Source organism: Macaca nemestrina, chromosome 15, assembly GCF_043159975.1.
Source record: "Macaca nemestrina isolate mMacNem1 chromosome 15, mMacNem.hap1, whole genome shotgun sequence".
NCBI classification, from domain to species: Eukaryota; Metazoa; Chordata; class Mammalia; order Primates; family Cercopithecidae; genus Macaca; species Macaca nemestrina.
In genome coordinates this window covers 50,641,159-50,665,035 of record NC_092139.1, presented here as the reverse complement: position 1 = coordinate 50,665,035, position 23,877 = coordinate 50,641,159, and the positions used below count along the sequence as shown (strand labels likewise).

At 40.1% G+C, this 23,877-nt stretch overlaps 1 long non-coding RNA gene across 1 annotated transcript in view; it reads left to right on the top strand.

Moving 5' to 3' along the window:
- Nucleotides 1-11,824: 11,824 nt before the first annotated feature.
- The window catches only part of LOC105486864 (uncharacterized), a 41,607-nt gene continuing 29,554 nt past the window's right edge, over nucleotides 11,825-23,877 (top strand). Inside the window, exon 1 of the long non-coding RNA XR_011613546.1 lies at nucleotides 11,825-12,051. This is a non-coding gene — a long non-coding RNA (uncharacterized lncRNA). The remainder of the gene's footprint in view (nucleotides 12,052-23,877) is intronic.

Below are 23,877 nucleotides of genomic sequence, written 5' to 3'. Positions count from 1 at the left end.
TGAACAATTTTATATCATTGAATTATGTCTATTAAAGTACATTTCATGCCTCTTAATTGTTGAATTAAAGAGGTCTCTTAGAATAGCAATAACATACTAAAACTGGTCATGATTCCTGCTTCAACAGCCATTTTATTAGAGCAATAACTCATAAGGCTGAACTAATCACTCATTAATTAATACTTAACTTTTTTTTTGATATGGAAGAAGCAAGGTGTTCTCAGAGTAATTGCAATGCAGTTTGTGGAATGTGTACCCCAAGCAGCACCCTGCTGGGACACTTCTCTCAAATCAGTTCAGCATTTGCTGTGTATTTATTCAATTGTGTTTGTCCTTACTGGTGGCCTTTTCCCCATGACTACTTGTCCATTATCAGAGATGTAGCGAAGAATTGCAGAGTGATGAATTCCTGGAAAAGAGATTTGTGGTCATAAATATATTCCTTCCTTTCCTGAGGCCCAGAAGGAGCAAGGGGAAAAACATCAGGGAAGCAAGTGGAGAGCATGGGGGGAAAAAAACAACAAAAAACCACCATTAAATAAAAAGAGAAAAAGAGTTAGAAAGTTAAAAAACAAAGGCAGCCGGGCGCGGTGGCTCAAGCCTGTAATCCCAGCACTTTGGGAGGCCGAGACGGGCGGATCACGAGGTCGGGAGATTGAGACCATCCTGGTTAACACGGTGAAACCCCGTCTCTACTAAAAAATACAAAAAACTAGCCGGGCGAGGTGGCGGGCGCCTGTAGTCCCAGCTACTCGGGAGGCTGAGGCAGGAGAATGGCGGGAACCCGGGAGGCGGAGCTTGCAGTGAGCTGAGATCCGGCCACTGCACTCCAGCCTGGGTGACAGAGCGAGACTCCGTCTCAAAAAAAAAAAAACCAAAAAACAAAAAAAAAAAAAAAAAAAAAAAAAAAAGGCAAAAAACAAAGCTAAGGATAAAAAAAAAAATGTGGCAAGAATCAGTAGTGTTTATTTAGCTCTACCAGTCCTGGACGTTGGTATACAAGGGCCAGGAGCAGCTCCCCATGGTCCTGGGAAATGGTAGAAGTACAAGTACAAACACCAGGTTTTGAATCCTCTGTAAACAGAGGCTGTGCTATGCATGAATAGGTAAGGACAGGTACCAGTTAAGGAATTCTGCCTCTGTTATTCCTAAACTAGTCACAAGCTGAGAAATGATGTGTTTCCAGTGAGGCCGAGAGACTATATAACAGTATTTACTAAGATCCTCTACTGGAAGCCAATGTGGCAAGTATAACACAGAAGAATCCCTTGCATCTGTGGTTTGCAAACTATTTCCTGCTGAGCAGAGGTGCCTCAGGGTACACTAGCTGGGAGAGAGAGGGAGAGAAGGAAAGAGTGAAGCTCCCACTCTTCTCTTTCTCCTGCTTCTGCCTCTACCAAAGCAACCAGCTCCTATCTATGGGTCTTATGTCAGATTCTGTGCTCCTCAGAAAGAAAATAATTTGAAAAACACTCTAAAAATATCTGTAGAGAAGTGCACCTTCCACATACATGGTATTATTATTATTGTGTATTTTTTGATGTTGTCACCTTAAGCAATCCAGACTGATGATGGAAAAAAACAAATTCTGACAAAATATACTTTAAAGGACTTATTCTGAGCCACTATGAGTGACTGCAGGGTGGATTACACAATCTCAAGAAATGCTGAGAAAGTGTGCTATTTGGTTTTAGTTACAGTTTTTAGTTACAGTTTGATTTCACACATTTTGGGTAAACCATAAATCAACCCAAGGAAGATATACATTGGTTTAGCCCAAAAAGGTGGGACATCTCGAAGCAAGAGCTTATAAGTCATAGGTGAGTTATAGAGATTCTTAAGTTGACAGTTGGTTGGGAGAGTTAAGCTATTGTCTAATGACTTGAAATCAGAGAAAGGAATACCCGAGTTAAGATATGGGGGTTGTGGAGACCAGGGTTTTTATTATGTAGGTGAAGCCTCTTAGGTAACAGCCCTCAAAAAGAATAGATGGTAAATGTCTCTTTTCAGACTTTGAAGGTGTCAGACTGTCAGTTAATCTCTCTCAGATGCAAGAAAGGCCTAGAATGGGAGAGGTCTGGCTACATTAATGGAGATTTTCTACAGATGCAAATTTTCCCCACAAAAGAGTTTGCAAGGCCATTTCAATCTGTTAACTCTGTGGCAGCCATTTCAAAATATGTCAAGGAAATATATTTTGGAGTAAAATCTTTGTATTTCTTTCAGCATCTGCTATCTGCCATGTGATGCTATACCAGAGTCAGGTTGAAAAGTAAGTCACATTATATAGTATTAACAAAACCCATCTGATGAGATCTTATGGTTTGTAGAGCGTGACTGCCCAGGTCCCTTTGACAGGAATTTGGAGAAGTGAAAAATGGTCAAAGTTTAGTTCTTAAGACAATTTGCAGAAATGAAGGTATGATAAAAGCAATATAAAAGCATAAACTTCCAAATCCAGTATTTTTCCCACTCTGGGTTTCTGAATCTTTAAAAGGATGCTTTCATTACCTTTTGGGCAGTTAGGAGGGAAAAGAAGAGTTTTTATTTAATTGAACTCTTTTCCATGCTTATTGAAATGTCCAGACTTTAAGTGTACAGTTTAAGTTTGCAAAATATAAACACTTCTGGAACTACTACCCAATCAAAATATAGAACATTTCTGTGACCTCTGGAAATTTTCTCATGACCATTTCTAGTCAGTGGTCCACAGAGTCAACCATTGTTCTGATCTGTATCATTATGAATTAGTTTTGTCCTTGACCGTCACATAATCAGACTCACATTCTGTATACTCCTTAGATCTGACCGCTTTCATTCAGCATTTTGAAGATCCGTCTGTATTGTTGTTCACATCAGTAATTCACTCATTTTTATTGCTGAGTAGATTTCCATTTATGAATATGGCACAGTTTGTCTAACCTGTTGATGGACGTTTGAGTTGGTTTCAGTTTGGGGCTACTACAGAAAAAGCTGCCGTGAATATTCTTGCAGTTTGTGCATATGAATGTACATGAGTCTTAATTTATCTTGTGTAAATGCTTAGAAATGGGATTTCTGGTTCACATGATTACTATATGAAAATTGCCAAATAATTTTCCAAGATAACTGTAGCATGTTACAACCTCCTCCACAGAACTAAATGAGAGCTCCAGTTGTTTTACAACCTTGACAAGATTTGGTGTGAATGGTCTCTTAAAACCTTTAGCCATTACAATGGTTGTAGTGGAATTTCGATGAGGTTTAAATTTTTTATTTCTGTAGTAACTAATATATATTTAACCCCTTTTCCACGTGCTTATTGACCATTCTTACATCTTCTTTTGTAAAGTGGCTATTTAAACCTTTGACCACTTTTATGGAGTTGTTGCCTTTTTATTATTAATCTGTAGGTGTTCTATAGCAAGTCCTCTGTCCTTTTCCACAGTTTATGCGTTGCCTATTCACTTTCTTAATGACATCTTTGTTGAGAAGTTTGCAATTTTGTTGATGTTAAATTTTCCTTTTTTTAAAAAAACTTTTATACTTAGTACTTTTTACAAAAAAAAATTTGGGCTACTCCAAAACAGGAAAATATCCTCCTATTTTTCCTTCTGGAAGCTTTATAATTTTAGCTTTTACATTTAGGTCTATAAACAGTCTCTAATTTGGAGGTATGTATGAGGTAGGGATCAAAGTATTTTCCATGTGTCTTTATAGCAGCATGATTTACAATCCTTTGGGTATATACCCAGTAATGGGATGGCTGGGTCATATGGTACATCTAGTTCTAGATCCTTGAGGAATCGCCATACTGTTTTCCATAATGGTTGAACTAGTTTACAATCCCACCAACAGTGTAAAAGTGTTCCTATTTCTCCACATCCTCTCCAGCACCTGTTGTTTCTTTTTAATGATCGCCATTCTAACTGGTGTGAGATGGTATGGTGGGGGGAGCGGGGAGGGATTGCATTGGGAGTTATACCTGATGTAAATGACGAGTTGATGGGTGCTGACGAGTTGATGGGTGCAGCACAGCAACATGGCACAAGTGTACATATGTAACAAACCTGCACGTTATGCACATGTACCCTAGAACTTAAAGTATAATAATAATAAAAAATAAAAAATAAAAAACAAAGTATTTTCCATACAGATATCCAGTTGTACCATCACCATTTCTTGAAATGAGTTTTCTTTGTTTTTAAATCTCACTGGATCTTTTGTTTGGAATCATTTTGCCATGTATGCACATTCCTATTTCTAGGCTCTCTAATGTGTTTCATTTATTTACACGTCAATAATTATTGTAGATTTATAATAAGCCTTGAAATCAAGGAGTATCAGTCCTCTAATTTTGTTCTTTTCCAAAATTGTAGGTCTTTTATTTTCATAATAGTTTTGCATTAGTTTTTCAATTTCTGTAAAAATTCTGTTTGGGTTTTCATTAAGATTACATCAAAGCTACTGATCAATTTAGAAAGAATTGCCATTTTTAACAACATTGAGTATTCCAATTCATAAACAACACATATCACTTCATTTGCTTAGGACTTCTTTAATTTCTCACAGCGATATTTGTAGTTTTTGGCATAGTATAGCTTTGCACATCCTTTTTTTAGCTTTTATTTTAAATTCAGGGGTACACGTGAAGATTTGTTTTCTAGGTATGCTTGTGTCATGGGGGTTTGTTATGCAGATTATTTCATCAACCAAGTATTTAAGCTGAGTACTCATTAGTTATGTTTCCTGATCCTCTCCCTCCTCCCACCCTCCCCCCTCTGATAGACCTCAGTGGGTGTTGTTTTAGCTCCCACTAATAAGTGAGAGCTTGAAGTATTTGGTGTTCTGTTCCTGCATTAGTTTGCTAAGGATGATGACCTCCAGCTACATCCCTGTTCCAGCAAAGGACATTATCTCATTCTGTTTTATGGCTGCATAGTATTTCATGGTGTATATGTATCATATTTTCTTCAACCAGTCTACCATTGATGGACATTTAAGTTGATTCTATGCCTTTGTTTTTGTGAATGGTGCTGCAATAAACATACACATGCATGTGTCCTTATGATAGACCGATTTATATTCCTTTAAGTATATACTCAGTAATAGGATTGCTGGGTCAAATGGAAGTTCTGTTTTCAGATGTTTGAGAAATTGCCACACTGTCTTCCACAAATAGTTGAACTAATTTACATTCCCAACAACAGTGTATAAGTGTTCCTTTTTCTCCACAACCTCACCAACATCTGTTATTTTTTGACTTTTTAATAGTAACCATTCTGACCGGTGTGAGATGGTATCTCATTTGTGATTTTGATTTGCATTTCTTTAATGATCAGTGATGAGCTTTTTTTCATGTGCTTATTGGCTGCATGTATGTCTTCTTTTGAAAACTGTTCCTGTCCTTTGCCCACTTTTTAATGGGGTCATTTGGGTTTTTTCTGGTAAATTTGTTTAAGTTTCTTATAGATGCTGGATATGTAGACCATTGTCAGATGCATAGTGTGCAAAATTTTCTCTCATTTTGCAGGTTGTATGTTTATTCTGTTGATAGTTTCTTTCGCTGTGCAGAAGCTCTTTAGTATTTTTATTAGATCTTATTTGTCATTTTTTTGGCTTTTGTTGCAATTGTTATTGGTATATTCACTATAAAATCTTTGCCTATTCCTATGTTGATTTGGTTTGGCTGTGTCTCTACCCAAATCTCATGTTGAATTCCCATGTGTTGTGGGAGATACCCGGTGGGTTGTAACTGAATCATGGGGTCATGTCTTTCCCATGCTGTTCCCATGATAGTGAACAAGTCTCACTAGATCTGATGGTTTTAAAAAGGGGAGTTTCCCTGCACAAGCTCTCTCTTCTTGTCTGCTGCCATGTGAGGCATGCCTTTCACCTTCCACCATGATTGTAAGGCCTCACCAGCCACATGGAACTGTAAGTTCATTAAACCTCTTTCTTTTGTAAATTGGTACCAGGAGAGTGAGACATTGCTAAAAAGATATCCAAAAAATGTGGAAGTGACTTTGAAAAATGTGAGGGTAACAGGTAGAGGTTGGAACAGTTTGGAGGGCTCAGAAGAACACAGGAAAATGTGGGAAAGTTTGGAACTCCCTAGAGACTTGTTGAATGACTTTGACCAGAATACTGATAATTATATGGACAACAAAATCCAGGCTGAGGTGGTCTCAGATGGAGATGAGGAACTTGTTGGGAACTGGCGCAAAGGTGACTCTTGTTATATTTTAGCAAAGAAACTGGCAAGATTTTGCCCTTGCCCTAGAGATTTGTGAAACTTTGAACTTGAGAGAGATGATTTAGGGTATCTGGTGGAACAAATTTCTAAGCAGCAAAGCATTCAAGAGGTGACTTGGGTGCTGTTAAAGACATTCAGTTTTGTAAGGGAAGCAGAGAATAAAAGTTCAGAAAATTTGCAGTCTAACAATGCAATAGAAAATAAAATCCCATTTTCTAAGAAGAAATTCAAGCTGGCTACAGAAATTTGCGTAAGTAACACGGAACTGAAAGTTAATCCCCAAGACAATGGGGAAAATGTCTCCAGGGCATGTCAGAGGACTTCATAGCAGTCCCTTCCATCACAGGCCCAGAGGCTTAGGAGGAAAAAGTGGTTTTGTGGGCCAGGCCCAGGGTCCCTGTGCTGTGCGCACCCCAAAGACTTGGTGCCCTGTCTCCCAGCCACTCCAGCCATGGCTGAAAGGAGCCAACTTAGAGCTTGGGCAGTGGATTCAGAGGGTGCAAGCCTCAAGCCTTGGCAGCTTCCACATGCTATTGAGCCTGCCAGTGCACAGAAGTCAAAAATTGGGGTTTGGGAATCTCCACCTAGATTTCAAAGGATGTATGAAAACTTCTGGATATCCAGGCAGAAGTTTGCTGCAGGGGTGGGTTCCTCATGGAGAACCTCTGTTAGGGCAGTGTGGAGGGAAATGTGGGGTCAGAGTCCCCACACAGAGTCCCTACAAGGACACCGCCTTGTGGACCTGGAAGAAGAGGGCCACTGTCTTCTAGATCCCAGAATAGTAGATCCACTGAGTGCTTGCACTGTGTGCCTGGAAAAGCCACAGACACTCAACACCAGCCCAAGAAAGCAGCCAGGAGGGAGGCTGTACCCTGCAAAGCCACAGGGGCAGAGCTGCCCAAGACCATGGAAACCCACCTCTTGCATCAGCGTGACCTGGAGGTGAGACATGGAATTAAAGGACATCACTTTGGAGCTCTAAGATTTGACTGCCCCACTGGATTTCAGATTTGCATGGGGCATGTAGCCCCTTGTTTTGACCAATATCTCCTATTTGGAACAGCTGTATTCCCCCAGTGCCTGTACCTCCATTGTATCTAGGAAGTAACTAACTTGCTTTTGATTTTACAGGCTCATAGGCAAAGGGATTTGCCTTGTCTCAGATAAGACAATGGACTGTGGACTTTTGCATTAATACTGAAATGAGTTAAGTCTTTGGGTGACTATTGGGAACGCATGATTGGTTTTGAAATGCGAGGACATGAGATTTGGCAGGGGGCGGGGTGGAATGTTATGGTTTGGCTGTGTCCCCACTCAAATCTCTTGTTGAATTTTCAAGTGTTGTGGGAGGGGACTGGTGGGAGGTAATTGAATCATGGGGCAGGTCTTTCCCATGCTGTTCTTGTGGTAGTGAATAAGTCTTACAAGATCTGATGGTTTTAAAAAGGGTAGTTTCTTTTCACAAGTTTCTTCTCTTGTCTGCTGCCATGCTTTCACCTTTCATCATGACTGTGAGGCCTTCCCAGCCACGTGCAACTGTAAGTTCAATAAATCTTTTTCTTGTGTTAATTGCCCAGTCTTGGGTATGTCTTGATCAGCATCATGAAAACGGACCAACACAATGTCCAGAATGGTATTGCCTAGGTTGTGGTTCAGAGTTTTTATAGTTTTGGGTCTTACGTTTAAGTCTTTAATCCATCCTAAGTTGATTTTTGTATGTGGTGTAAGGAAGGGGTCCAGTTTCAATCTTCTGCATATGATTAGTTAGTTATCCCAGCACCATTTATTGAATAGGGAATACTTTCCCCAATGCTTGTTTTCATCAGCTTTGTTGAAGATCAGATAGTTGTAGGTTTGTGGTCTTATTTCTGAGTTTTCTACTCTGTTCCATTGGTCTGTGTGTCTATTTTTGTACCAGTACTATGCTGTTTGCTTACTGTAGCCCTGTAGTATAGCTTGAAGTCAAGTAGGATGATGCCTCCATCTTTGTTCTTTCTGTTTAGGATTGCGTTGGCTATTTGGGCTGTGGTTTGGTTCCATATGAATTTTAAAATAGCGCTTTCTATTTCTGTGGAGAATGTCATTGGTAGTTTCATAGAAATAGCATTGAATCTATAAATTGCTTTGTACAGTATGGCTATTTTAATGATATTGATTCTTTCTATCCATGAACATGGAGTGTTTTTCCATTTGTTTGTGTCACCTCTGATTTCTTTGAGCAGAGGTTTGTACTTCTCCTTGTAGAGATCCTTCACCTCCCTAGTTAGCTGTGTTCTTAGGTATTTTATTCTTTTTGTGGCATTTGGGAATGGGATTGTGCACCTGATTTGCCTCTCGGCTTGACTGTTGTTGGTGTATATGAGGGTGAGTAATTTTTTTATGTTGATTTTGTCCTGAGACTTTGCTGAAGTTGTTTATCAGCTTGAGGAGCTTTTGGGCAGAGACTGTGGGGTCTTCTAGGTATAGAATTATGCCATCTGCAAACAGGGATAGTTTGACTTCCTCTCTTCCTATTTGGATGCCCTTTATTTTTTTCTCTTGTGTGATTGCTCTGACCAGGACATCCAATACTATGTTGAATAGGTGTGGTAAGAGAGGACATCCCTGTCTTGTTCTGGTTTTCAGTGGAAATGCTTCCAGCTTTTGCCCATTCAGTATGATGTTGGGTGTGGGTTTGTCATAGATTGATTTTATTATTTTGAGGTATGTTCCTTCAATGCCTAGTTTATTGAGAGTTTTTAACATGAAGGGATGTTGAATTTTATCAAAAGACTTTTCTGCACCTACTGAGATAATCATGTGGTTTTTAGTTTTAGTTATGTTTATGTGATGATCACATTAATTGATTTGTGTATGTTGAACCAACCTTGCATCTCAGGAATAAACCCTACTTGATCATGGTGGATGTGTTTTTTGATGTCTTGCAAATCTTTCATTGGGTTTATTCCAATGTAATGTTTTTTTGATGATAATGTAAATAATATAGTTATTCTTGCTGCCATTTTCAAAATTGACACTTCTGGCCTAGAAATACACTTGATATTTTTACATTAAACTTAGATCCTGTGATCTTGACAACTTAACATATTTGTTCTGAGAGTTTATCAATTCTTTTAGATTTTCTACATATACAATATGCTGTCTTCAAATAAAAAATAGTTTTACTTCTTATTTTCCAATATTTTTAACTTTTATTTATTTTTTATGCCTTAATGTATTGGCTAGGACTTACAATACAACGTCGAATCGAAGAGGAAGGGATGACAAAGAGTACCCTGGATATTTCTTTACTGTCCTCCCAGAAGGAGGGAGGTGGACAGCTGGAACACACCCTTTCCTGCTGTGTATGGTCTGCTTGACCACTGTTTCTACCCCTCCAGGCCATTTGCTCTCCAAAACAGTACCCTATAAGAATCTCCTTATCATCCTTAATATTTCAACTTAATTAACATCTTGCCATAGATTCCTTAATTGACAACCCTATCTAAGTAGCATCCCTCTCTATCCTGGTGCAATGCACCACACCCCCTCATACATTTCTAACCATAATTATTATTTTTATTTAGTTAGTTGTTTATTATCTGCATCTCACACAAAATTTAAGCTCCCCACAAGCAAGAACTTTGCTTGTCTTCTTTACTAATGTATCTGGGGAACCTAGCAGAGAACCTGCTGTTTAAACAAATGTCTAGCAGATGAATAAATAGGCCTTTTACAAAATACTTGTCCTGCTCAGAGGAGAAATCATAGACACTCCCTTTGCTCCATACAGAGGAAGACAACGAGGAGAGGGGACACATTGCATAGCCCTGAGCACATTGCTGCCAATCCTCAGGTATGAAAAGTGTAAATTTATGTCACACGTTTCCTCTGAAATGTCGCAGGTGTCATATGAAGAACAGGAAAAAGGATATGTGATCTGCCTCAAGATCAGAGCAGGAGAGAAGAGAACTGGTTAGGTCATTATTAGCCAGGATTCTCCAGAGGGACAGAATTAATAGGATAGATGTATATCTAAAATGAAGTTTATTAAGGAGTATTAGCTCACATGATCACAAGGTAAGGTCCAACAATAGTTCGTCCGCAAGCTGAAGAGCAAGGAAGCCAGTCCGAGTCCCAAAGCTGAAGAACTTGGAGTTGGATGTTTGAGAGGAGGAAGCATCCAGCATGGGATAAAGGTGTAGGCTCGGAAGCTAAGCCAGTCTAGTCTTGCCACGTTCTTCTGCCTATTTTTATTCTGGCCAAGGTGGCAGCTAATTAAAGGGTCCTCATCCAGATTGAGGGTGGGTCTGCCTTTCCCAGTCCACTGACTCAAATGTTAATCTTCTTCAGCAACACCCTCACAGACACACCCAGGAAAAATACTTTGCATCCTTCAATCCAAAGATTGAATCCAAAGATGGCGCTCAATATTAACCGTCACAGTCATGAAGGGACTTGCGGGTCAAGATATCATAGGATTTTGAATGAGGGACTCATAGAATTACATCTGGGCTTGAGAAGGTTGTGTTCAGCGGCCACGTGGACCAATTGTAGAGAGTTGAGAGTGGAAGCAGCATACCAGTAAGAAGTCAATGCCTTGGTCCACTCAGTCCATTGGTCCAGGCTGTACTAAATATCATAGCTTGGGGGGTTATCAACAACAGAAATTTACCTCTCACAGTTCTGGGGCTTAGGAAGTCTAAGATCAGGGTGTTGGAAAACTTGGAATCTAGGGAGGGTCTGCTTTCTGTTTCATAGATGGTTGCCTTCTCACTCTCGTCCTGTGGTGGAAGGGGCAAGGCAGCTTTCTGAGGTCTCTTCTCTAAGGGCACTAATCATGACTTAGTCACCCCCCAAGGGCTCCATCTCCTAACATCATTACATTGGTGATTAGGTTTTAACATACGAATTTGAGGGCACATAAACATTTAGACGATAGCAGCCAACAACAAGAGTGAAAGGCAAGGAATAGTGATAGAGTGACAGTGGATGTGGAATCAAACGGAAATCATAAGAGAATCTGTGATCAGGTTAGCATGGGGGCCAAGAGAGCAGAGTAGAGTTAAAGATGTTGCTTAGTGTTAACAATTAAAAAGAAAATAAAAGTGCAAGGCTCAACTCGTCCTAATCTAACCTGCCCTCTTGACTTCCAGCACAATCTCCAAGCACAACTTGTTGGAAAATCAGGGCTGCCTTTTTGCAACTGTCCCTTGCTTCTTCACTGTTCGAAGTTCTCACAGAAGTCTAAATGAATCTCACATAATGTAAAGCAAAAGGAATAAATAGCTTACTTAAAACTCAGACCTTTTATTTTTTTTAAGATTCAGGGAGTACATGTACAGGTTTGCCATGAGTGTATTGTGTGACGCTGATGTTTGGGCTTCTAATAATTTCAGCACCCAATTAGTAAACACAGAACTTGATAGGTAAAAATTCAGATTTTTAAAAAATAAGATGTTACTTTTCTTTCTTTCTATCATCTTAGGAAAAGAGAAAACCTCAGTGGCTTTCTTTTTTCTTCACCACATTTGGGTTTTCTTTGGGGAAAAAGCTCAGGATAAAACCAGATCTGCATTAAGCACCTGTTTCTCTGCAAAGTCACAGACAGCTCTCTGCTTTAGCAGCACTTTTTATTTTTTTTGGTTCCCTCTTCAAGAGCATTTGGATAATAAAAGAAAAGGCCATTACCCTACACACACACCCACTACCAGCTGCATTGAGAACGCGAATGTGGATTCTGTCAAGTAGTTGGCAGAGGAAGCCCAGCTCCCAGCTCCAAGCAGCCACACCACAAATGGCGTCAACTTCAGGCTGTGTTTTGTGTCCTCTCTGAGGTGAGTAGTTTGTTTTCAAACCATGTAGATGATACTAGTATTCAGGTTGGTTTTTCAGTGCTGTCTGCAGGGACTGAAGTTTCAAAATGAGGCAAGAGGGACTGTCTGAGGGTAGAGGGGGCCATGCGGGATTTTCAGAATCCTGCTGCCTTGTCTGGCACCAGTGGGCACAGCAAGGCTGGAGCATGGGGTCTCCCTGCCGTGGATGCCCAAATAAAAGGATTCGGAGGGCAAAAAGTTGACTTCAAACTTTCCAACTTCATCAGCTTCCCATAGTATCTGGCAACCTCGAATCTTTTCCAGCTCATATTAAAATGACTCTGCTTCTTTAAAGAGATGTAAAAATGAAGATTGAGTGATGGAACATTACTCCTCAAAGAGGCTCAGATGAATTCCAGATGTACAGAAGAGTATAGTGGGGAATAGGGAGGAGATGTCTGGTGTCTTTCTCCCAGTTCTGCCATGGATTTGCTGTGTGATCTGGGGAAATCCATATAACCTCTCTGATTTTTTGTTTCCTTATCTATAAAATGTGGGGATATGTATAAATGATCTGTACCATCCCTTTCAGAAAAATAGCAAAATAAAGACAAAACTGATTCTGTTATCTCTGCCATGCTGACATCTAGTTTCTACTTGAATGTTCCCAGTGACAAGGAACTTGCTACATTTTAAAATGACTCAGTTTGAGTGCTGGAGGTTTGTTTCTTGTATCTCTTCCTTTCTTTACTGTGTCAGTACAAAAGGAAATTCATTTCTGAAGGGACCATTTCTAGGATCAACACTAATATATTAAAGTTCTAAAAATACCATATCACTTTAGTAAGAGCTACCCAGCGTTTATTTACTTGCTGCCAGATTCCTTGGAATTTTCTTAGCTTGACTCAAAATATTCATGCAAACCAAGCTAAAAAGGAAGAGAAGGCAAAGGAAAACACAGTAGTTCTCTTTTTAATTTTTAATTTTTTCTACCTGAACAATGATAGTTTTTAAGGACAACATTTCTCACAGAACGGAAAAAAATGAGAGCTAAAATTACTGGTTATCTTCATCCAACTCTTCTTTTGATCCAGCAGAGAAACTAAAGACAAGATAAGTGATGTGACCTACCCAAGGTCACACAGCTGAGATTAAGCCCACATTTCTGGACTCCTAATTCTCAACATATAAATCCATAGATGTTTTCCAAAGGGTGAACCACAAAACGGATTTTTTAAGCTACCAGAAGGTGGTTTTGGGGAGAAGGGGAAATGGGGAGTCAGGTTCTATGGTCAAACGTATTTCGGAAATGCTAGTTTCTTTTGTTTTGTTTTATAGCATGGATTCTCAGAAATTTAAGTATGCTATATTGTTGGGACACAGTCAGGAAAGCAGTAACCGCTGTAGATTTCTAGCAGAAAAATATTTAATGCAGGCGATTGGGAGCTTACAACTTTATTGGAAGGCCTGAAGTTGCAAAGATCAGGTAAAGCCACCATTAGATCCAAAGAGCACCACAGTTAGGAAGTTGCTGTCGCTATCACTAGTGTCTCCAGACCTGAGGTAACTAATATTCAGGGGAATGTCTGGAAAGGACATGAAAACATTGCATCTAACAAATCTCAGAGGTGCTCCAGCCGCTTGCTGGAGAAACAACAGTAGATCTCTCCCTTTTGCCTTTTATTTTTCATGTAAGTGCTTCTCCATTGGCAGCATCTAGTCTGAACTCTGTTCCCTCTGGAATCTTAGTAATGCAGTTATCAGGCTTCTAGCCCCTAGAATGCAGTAGAGATCACAGAAGAGAGTGGTCTATTTTGTTTATTGTTGTTTTTGGAAATGATATCCTCACCCAATTTGAGGTCCCCACTGGAAGCCTGTCAGTTCCCTTTCTTGAGCAACTGATTAAGCCCACACTCAAACCATTTTCCTTATTGGGCTCTCATACTGAAAACCGCTATGCACTCACCCAAATAGCCTGGGGCCAGAACTCAGACAATTAGGGACAGTCTCTATGCACTGGAGTCCACAAAATTATTCAAATTAGCCAATTCACAGGAAGCCTGTGAAACCCTGCTTGCCATACACCAGACATAAATTTCTCTCTGCATCTCCAGTTTGCTGTTATCCTATCCCCAGGTGCAACTCCCTGTGTGGCCCTGCGTGGCAGCCTTCTCTCCTTCAGAGATGTAAGTAACTAAGAGTTCTGCCCCTCATTTAGCTGAATATCTTTGTTTTGTGCCCACCATTAAAGAATTTTTGGATTTTATAAAGCAGGGGGCGGGAATGGAACAGAGTTACTACAATCAGTCTAGTGCATCTAATAATGAGCATTGAAGCCGTCCAGTGGAGATACGGTATTTAGTGTTTCCGAAACTTCTTTAACCACATGTCTTCATTTTCAGAGGCAACACTTACTGATATATGTCAGAAGGTATCAAGGTTTCATGAAACTCATTTTGGGCATTATTGTTTAAATTATAATTTCAAGGGTTCATATACTTTGAAGGCCCTCTGACCCAGAAGGAAGCAGGACTGGTGATGTAGTGGCCTGAGCTATACTATCAGGGCATTCATGATCACCACAGGATTATAGTGTAATCCATAGTACAGTTGCCATTGTACTATGGATTATACTGTACATAAAGATTATTATTCTGCCTAGATAGTCCCAGCTGGTAGATTTGTACAGGACTTACCGCACTCATATTTCTGTAATCAAAGTCAACTTCTTCTTTGTTTCCTATCCAAATCCTAGTTGATTATCAATATCCAACTCAAGTCCTTTCTCTTCAACAGGAAATTCAATGATTAGCTCAGCTTTCTCTCATCTCTTCATTCTCTGAAATCTTGACACGCTGTCAGCACTTGTCACAAATCTGCCTGTGACATCTCTTGTACTACTTCCTTGCTCTATTTAACAGCTCTTCTCTTATCCCCAGCTGCATTGTAATCTTCTCAAAGGAAGCTTGGATGCTGCTGGGCACCTCCTTAAACGTTTAGAGCAATGCTAAGCACATAATGGGTACACAGATAATTGTGGGCCAGATAAATTAATTAGTTGGCCACTTCAGTTTCTAATACAAGGATTTTCTGTTATTGTTTTGTGTTGTTTTAGAATTTTAGTTGAAGCGGAACCTAGCTTGCATGTGGGTATATTTGTTCATGCAGATGAGAGCAAAAGCAGAGTTCCATAAAAACTACTATTATCAAGTGGTAGAAGTGATTTTCCTTACGTAACATTTCTTAGCTATTTTGGTGTTCTTAAACCATGAAGAGCAATGTGACACTTACAAAGTCCTAAGTGACTTTCTTCCTTCCAAGAATTATTTCAGGCTTGGGTTCCCAGCAATTCAGAGGCAATTTCTATTTCTGCCATGTTCATACTTTGCATCTTTATAGCCTTTAAATTTTTTAAAATGTATATGGTCTATTTATCTTCCAACAATGATTCTTATGATCTGGGTAGAGCTAACACAATATTATTGTCCTTATTTAACCATTGAAGAAACTGAGGGGCAGAGATCCCATCTAATAGGTGGCAAAATCTGGACTTGAAACAAAATCTGCCTCCCAATTTATAGCTCTTTCTAATGTGTTCCAAAGTAAAGAGAAGTGTAAGAATGTATGTATGCATATATGTATGTTATATATGCATGAAATGCATGTATGCATTGTTTTATTAATCAGATAAAGGAAGGAATTTAAATTTTGAAATACTCAATTTTTTTCTCCTCATAAGTTTTCCAGTAGAAAGATAACCATACACGCAATTCCCAAACTGATTTTTATCCCCACATACAAAAATAATAAAATAAAAAGGTCTCTCCACTATGTCCCCAAAATCACCTCTAGAAATTTTACAGCTTGCAGGCTGCCTTGGACTACTCATTTGCCATAACAAAATACCATAGACGGAGTAACTTAAATAATAGAAATGTATTGTTTCACAGTTCTAGATGCTAGAAGAACAAGATCAAGGTGACAGCATAGTTGGTTTCTGGTGAGGCCTCTCTTTCTGGTTTATAGTTGGCTGCCTTTTTCTGTGTCCTCATGTGGTGGGAGGTAAGGGTTGAGGGAGAGAGAGCCAGCTCTCTGGTGTCTCTTCTTATAAGGACAGTAATCCTAACACAGTCACAAAGGGATTATGACCAACACACTCATGACCTCATCTAAACTTAATTATCTCCCCAGGGCCCTGTCACCAAATACCATCACACTGGGGATTAGTGTTTCAACATACAAATTTTGGGGAGACACAAGTCAGTCCATAGCATTCTAGCTCTGCCTTTTTTTTTTTTTTTTTTTTTTTTTTTTTTTTTTTAACAGAGTCTCACTCTGTTTCCAGACTGGAGTGCAGTAGCGTTATCTCGGCTCACTGCAACCTCCACCTACCAGGTTCAAGCGATTCTCCTGCCTCAGCCTCCTGAGTAGCTGGAACTACAGACGTGCACCACCAAGCCAAGCTAATTTTTCTGTTTTTAGTAGAGATGAGGTTTCACCATGTTGAAAGGGATGGTCTCGATCTCTTGAACTCGTGATCCACCCGCCTCGGTCTCCCAAAGTGCTGGGATTACAGGTGTGAGCTACTGTGACCAGCCTTCCATTTTGACAACCCCATACCAGCATTAACTCTAAAATCTAAAGTTTAAAGTCTTATTTAAATATCACATAAATCAGATGGGGGTGAGACTCAAGATACAATTCATCCTGAGGCCAAATTCCTCTCCAGCTGTGAACCTGTGAAACCTGACAAGTTACGTGCTTTTGAAATGTGATCATGGGACAGGCATAGGATACTTTCACATTCAAAAAGAAAGGTAGCAGAAGTTCCCAACCAAATCCAAAACCTAGCATGTCAAATTCCATTAGATCTTAGGGCTCAAGAATAATTCTCTTTGGCTCCATGTCTCACCTTCCAGGCTCACTGGCATGTCAATGCCACCCCATAGCTCTAGGTAGGGGTCTTGTCTCCTCAGCTCTGTCCCCAAGGTTCCAGGTGGAGGGCCTCTGCCTGTTGAAATGGAGGTGGTAGCCCTGATTATCTCTAAATTGCCTTCAGGGTTATTTTCCACTCCTCTTGAAGAGTAGGGCATGTTCACGGGCAAATAACTCAAATAACTCTATGACCCTGTCCTGTCAAAGCCCCAAAGTCCTGCAGCCTTCCTTCATTACATCTCCATCCCCACGTTGGCAATGTTTCTGCATGTATCACACCATAAGCTCTTTACTAAGTAGTTGCTCAGCCACACACTCAGTATGGTTAAGCATGGCTTATGTGGCTCCTTAGAGTAAGCTTTTTCATTTTTCCAGTCCATTGCAGGCACAGAGTTATATTTTTAGAAGTGGAAGTTATACTTAGAAGTCCTGTGCCACTTGCTAATGCAGAGAAAAGAATCCTGGAAAGTTGTTTTATCCACCACCACCCCTTGTCAAAACCATTCTTCAGACTCATTCCTTTCATGGGCACCAGAATGTAAAAATAAAAATTTAATCATGTTTCCCTGCCATTGACTCTCCAGCAGCAAGACAAAGCCCAGACCTGCCATTTAAGAAACTCCCTTGTTTGTGTCTCTCCAACCTCATCTACCACTTTCAATTTCTGAACTGAATTTCATACCAAATACAGTCAGTTCTCATTATTTGCTGTATTTATGTTCTATAAAGTCACTGTGAACAGTGAATTAGTAAATACTGAACCACTGTTCCTAAGGGGAAATATAAGATTAGGTTCCTAAGAGCCTCTGGTCGCATTTTTATCAACCAATTGACACATCCTTGTTTTATTTGTGTTTCTGTTTAAAAACCCCTTTTTAAATGTATGTTGTGGATTCATTAACATTGGACTCACAGCCAATGGTACTAGCTCATGCCTGATCAAAGTCTATCTATCACATGTATTTCCCTGTAAGTCATGTCACAGCCTTTTTGCACCTGGGAATATTGGACAGCATGGCCTATGCTTGGGATCTGTTTTAAACAGCAGAATCACCAACAAAAACTACAAAACTGTGGAAAATGTGGCACTACATGGACCATGAGATGGATACTTGTTTACAGTATGAGAGCTCAAATGAGGAGACAGAGCACCATCTCTGCTGGGAACAGCCATGTCAGGTGACTAAAATTTTTGCTGCTCTGTACATGTCTTTAAATGATGGTGGAAGTGTGGCATGCATTGATTTGGGGGTTACAAATGAATTTTGGCAAATAGGTGAATTTGCAAATACAGAGTGCACTAATAATGAGGACCCACTGAGCTTGCAATCACCTGCTCTAGTTCACAGTGCTCTGCTTGTGTGTCTGTTTACATCCACATGAGGGTGAAAATGCCTGAAGGTGAGGAAGTACACTCTGTAGATCCACAAGTGGAAGGCACTTGTTAAATGTCTGCTGAAATGAACCAAACTTCACATGTGTTGTATTCTTACAGTATGCCAGCCAGGATTCCATCAAGCCAATTGAGGTATAACAGGCTCTGGTCCTTTGGACATATATGATGAAGCCCTTAAACAGTATGTGGAGTTCTCATATCAGATCTAATGACTAGAATGACTGAGAATCTCTTCTGACCAGCTTGTTCTCAGTACTCATGACTTAAGAGGGGAGTAGAGGAGCAAGTTGTTTACCTAGCATGGTACAGGACACTATGTGGGTTCCTCAGACAGTGAGAGCTTCCTCAGAGATGACTGGCCCAGCTAGTTGCCTCTAATGTTTAAAATTCTCTTGTTAGAACCTTATTTCTTTAGGTTAAGCATTTTCAGACAAGTATAAAGGAGGGAAATTAACATTTCTGAGGGTGTAGTATGTGTAAGAACTTTGCATATTTACTGTCTCTAATCCATATAACAATCCTATAGAGGAGATAGAAATATCCCCTTTAGAGGTAGCAAAGAGGCAGTAAAGTCAAGGGACATGCAGAAAGACACTATGTGGTGGTCTGGCCAACATTTGTAGCCAGATTTGTTTCATCACTAGCTAGTTATTTTCACTACCCCATGCTACCTTTTAAAATACGTGTAAGCACAAATACTTCTCAGCAGGGGATCACACAGCCATTAACATTCACATGTTGTTTCTACCAGTTATTCAACAAATATTGGTAGAGAACTTCTAGTGTGCAAAGAAATATGCTGGGACTAGAAGAAATGCAAAGTTGAATCCGGCATGGCTCCTAGATACACAGAACATGTGCATAAACATTTAGAATGTGAGTGGAAATTATACACTTCATAGAAGAAATATCAAAGAGGTCTGTCTTAGCTGGGAGAGTAAGAAAGGCTCCATGGAGAAGCGGGTCCGTGCTTGATATTGAGGGAAGAGTGATGTCAGCATGGGAACAGCACAGGCATAGGCCAAGGTGTGAGAAAGTGTGGGTTAAAAACTGATGCTCAAGGGAGCTGAATGTAAAAGTAAGTAGGGCACTGTAAGGCAAGATGAAGGAGGATCATTATAAAAATGACTTCACTGCCAGGGCCAGACCTTTGCACTGTAATCATTGGGCAGCAGAAGGGCACTCTCAGTGCCTGAGGAAGGGCATGGAGTGATTTGTGAGGTGGCAGTGTGTACTAGTTTGCCAGGGTTCTATAACTATCTATCACAGACTGGGGAGCTTAAACAACAGAATTTTATTTCTTGCAGTTCTGGAGGCCGGAAGTCCGAGATCTAGGTGGTGGGAGGGCTGGTTTCTGTCAGGCCTCTCTCCTTGGCTTGTAGACAGCCGCCTTCTCCCTGCATCTTCACATGGCCTTCTCTCTGTGTGTCTGTGTACTGATTTCCTCTCCTTACAAGGACACCCATCATTTTGTATTAAGGCCCACTGTAATGACCTCATTTTAACTTAGGTACCTCTTTAAAGACCCTATATCTAAGTACAGTCACATTGTGATGTACTGGAAGTTAGGACTTCAGTGTATGAAATTTGGCCCATAACACAGGTATGAAGGATCATGAGAAGGAGAAAGTGGGGAGGCCGGTTAGGAGACATCACAGCAATTGCGAGCAGATGGTGATAATGGAAGAGATAAGGAGGCACACAGTGGACCTTAGTCTGATAGCTTTCCCCTCTGCAAGGAAGACAGCAGCAACAACTGGAATTAACTTGGGAAGCCTTCCTCAGCCCATAGAGACATCCCCAAAGCTATCACTTCTCACTGCCTCCTGGAAGCAGGAGGGTTGCTTCTGATTCTCAACCCACACAGGACAAAATGTCTCATTGCTCTAGTCTCAGAGTGTTTATATTACATCTTCCCATGACTAGAATCTGAATCAGGGCCAGGGCATTCCTGAGTGACAGCTCCCATGAACTAATTATTAATGTTCCTGGCACAAAGTCTGGGTGGGCATTTATTCCTGTTCCCCAAGCCTGTGATGAATGGAGCTTTGCGCAGGCTGCATAATTTCTTGATTTCTCCATAAGTCTGTGCCTTCTGCTGGCATTTTAAGGAATGTATTTTTATGGAGTTTGGAGCTATTCAGTAATTTTCCAGGAGGGCACATTGCCCAGGCCAGATGGACAGATTTTTTTTTTTCTGGTTCTAGTTAGTGAATGCCTGTCTGATAAGATCTTATCCCATCCTACTTGAAAGGTGATGCACAATTTGCTTGTGAAGTGGGTGGTGAAAAACGACTCTATCGGAAGCTTCTTATGGGTGGCTGGGGAGGGCCACTCTTATGTACCTAAAGCTTCCCTGGTCTGGAAGGAAAGTCTAGTCAAGGGACTATGCAACGATACATGCAAACAATGCCAAAGAAGGGCATTTTTGTCTTAAGAGGTACCTATGTTACAACACAGGATATGATGGGACAGGATGTTATGAAGTCACTCTATCTAAGCAGAGCATTATTCAGTTACTACACTGAGATCCCAGTGTTTCTCTCTGAATTCATTTGTCTTCAGAAAGAGAAGCCTGATGCAGTGAAGTATGATAAAGAAGAATCAACTTTGACTTTCCCAAGAGAGTCACATAGACTTTCAGTTATACTGTATTGTTGGATCACTTATATTCTATTGTATTCTGCAGTTATTGGACCAGAGCCTCCTTGCACGCTGAGTCCTCAGCAAGGTGGTGTAAACACCAAATAAGGTGGGTTGGGGACAGCATGTGTAGTTCCTGGCACAAGTGCTGGCACATGGCAGATACTCCTTGTAAGAGACACTTTGACTCTGTTGTATGGGATCCCCTTTATTTTTATTTTTATTTTTATTTTTTTTGACTGACCTTCTAAAGGGAACTGAGGCCAGAAAATACTTCCAGAAAACGGTACCTTTCCTCATGAAGTGGTAATGACGTCATCAATACATAGAAACAGCTGGGGTTTTTTTTTCTATGTCTTTTCAGTTTTTAGACAAAAACTTGAATAATAATAATTTTATATTGAATAATACAAATTTGAATAATACTTTTTTATCAGCTTCTAAAACTTCCACTTCCTGCTTGAGGGCACATCTGTGTCAATGGGAAGGTGCTCCCTCTCCGATTCCCTCTCCTGCTGCTTCTCCTTCTCTCCCTACAGGCGAGGAGCCCCTGACATCACTTTATTCTGTCAGGTCTTTTGCTGTATATCCTTACTCCTTCTTGCCTCTTCCACCTGCTGCTGCTACTGACATAAAACTCTAAAATCCCAATCATTTTCTCATTCTCACTGCAGGCAAATATCTTGACTTTTACCAGAAACAACACAAAAATTTCCCAAAAAGAAGAAATTTTTCTTCCTATTTAACCTATAAGAAAATGATGTCACCTGATGGCTGAGTGACTTGTCTTAAATATAGCCCTAGAAACCATGACTTGTATTGTTTTTCAAAAAAATCTTACTGAGGTGAAGAATTCAGACAAGGAGGTTTAACCAACAACGAATCAACCCAAACAAAGAAATGTTAGCACAAACCACAAAAGGAAAAAAATAAAAAATAAATTGGACTTCATCCAAATTTAAAAGCTCTGCTCTATATGGAATATATAAAGAGGTCTCAACATTCGATAATAAAAAAATGACAGAATAAGAAATGGGCAAAATATTTGAATAGATACTTCAACAGAGAAGATATACTTCCCTGGCAGTCTCAGGAATGAAAAAATAAAAATAAAAAGGCAAATACACCCATGAAAAGAGAGCTAACATAATTTGTCTAAAATAACAGGGGGGACACTCACCCTAGCTTTCAGTGTTCTGGTGAGGCCGAGGAGAAACTCCCATATAGTGCTGGTATTTGACTATGCAAATACCCTGCTTCTCATCATACTTTTACCCATTAATTTTATCACCCATTAAAGATTCTTGCTTCTCAATAATTGTCACTGTGGTGTTTACTTAAAACTAGTTTTCTATTTTTATCACTTCTACGTTTTGAAGACAAATGAATTCAGAGAGAAACACTGGGCTCTCAATGTAGTAACTGAATAATGCTCTGCTTAGATAGAGTGGCTTCATAACATCCTGTCCCATCACATCCTATGTTATAACATAGGTACATCTTAAGACAAAAATGCCCTTCTTTGGCTTTGCATGGATTATTGCAGAGTCCCTTGACTCTGCTTCCCTTCCAGACCAGGGAGGTTTTAGGTACACAAGGGTGGCCCTCCCCAGCCCACTTGGGAAAGAGGTTTGGCAACATCTTCTAATGTCTACCATATACTTACCGTATGACCTAGCCTTTCTATTCGTAGCTATGTTCTCATGAGAAATGAAGACATAAGTCTACATGCAAAAAAAAAAAAAAAAAAAAAGCGGGGGGTGGTTCATGAATGCTTGTGGCAGCTTTAGTTGTCATCCTCAGAACTGGAAACAAACTAATGTCCAGTGTCTGGTGAATGGAGAAACCATAGTAAATCCATAAAATGGAATATTACTCAACAATAAAAAGGACAAAAGTACTGATAGAAACAGCAATATGGATGGATTTCACAAGAATTATGGTAAGTTAAAAAAAGTCAAATTCTAAAGGCTCCGTATTTTACAATTCAAGTTATACGACATTCAGAAAAAGGCAAAACTAAACTAATAGAGAACAGATCAGGGGTTTCCAGGGCTGAAGGTGGAGGTAAGGGTGAATGACCGTAAAGAAGATAAGGAAGCTTTTTCAGGATGGTGCAAAATTTCTATATCTTAATGTGGTAATGATTACCTGACAGTATACATTCATCAACATTCATAGAACTACACACCACAAAAGTGAATTTTTCTCTGTATGAATTATACCTTAATAAATATGTTGCAATGTTCAATGTAAAAAAGAGGGTTGTGACAAATACTCTATTTTACATTCATTCATTCTTCATCTAACCCTTCCCAGGGAGGTCCTGTAAGTCAGACATTGGCAGATAGCTCAGGAATCTAGAGATAATGTGATCTTTACTCACAGTGTGGTGGGACTCGTAAAAGAAAATGTGGCTGTTTTGTGATAGCATATTCTTTGCTGTGACAGAGAGAGCACACAGAAGTGCTAAGGTTGTGGAGGAAGAAGCACAGGAAAGCTCCCTGCTAAGGATTTACAGGAGCTGAGGCCTGAAGAACAATTAGACGGTGAGGGGGAAGGCATTCTGGTGTAAGGAACAGCAGGAGAAAAAACACAGGGGCAGCAAAGAGCCAAGGGGAGTGGATCCTCTCCTCCTCCCTCAGCAGCTGCTGTGGGGGGGATCAAACGGCCAGACAGAGCTTGTCTGACCAGCACTGACCCCCTAGAAGAACAGAAGGAAGGCTGGTCCCCTGACCTGGTGCCCTCACAGCATAGACATTTAGAAAAATTCTTGCTAAATTCTGCCTCACAGTTGAATTCCAGTGATGAACATAGAAAACGTAGAAGTGATAAAAATAGAAAACTACTTTTAAGTAAACGCCACAGTGACA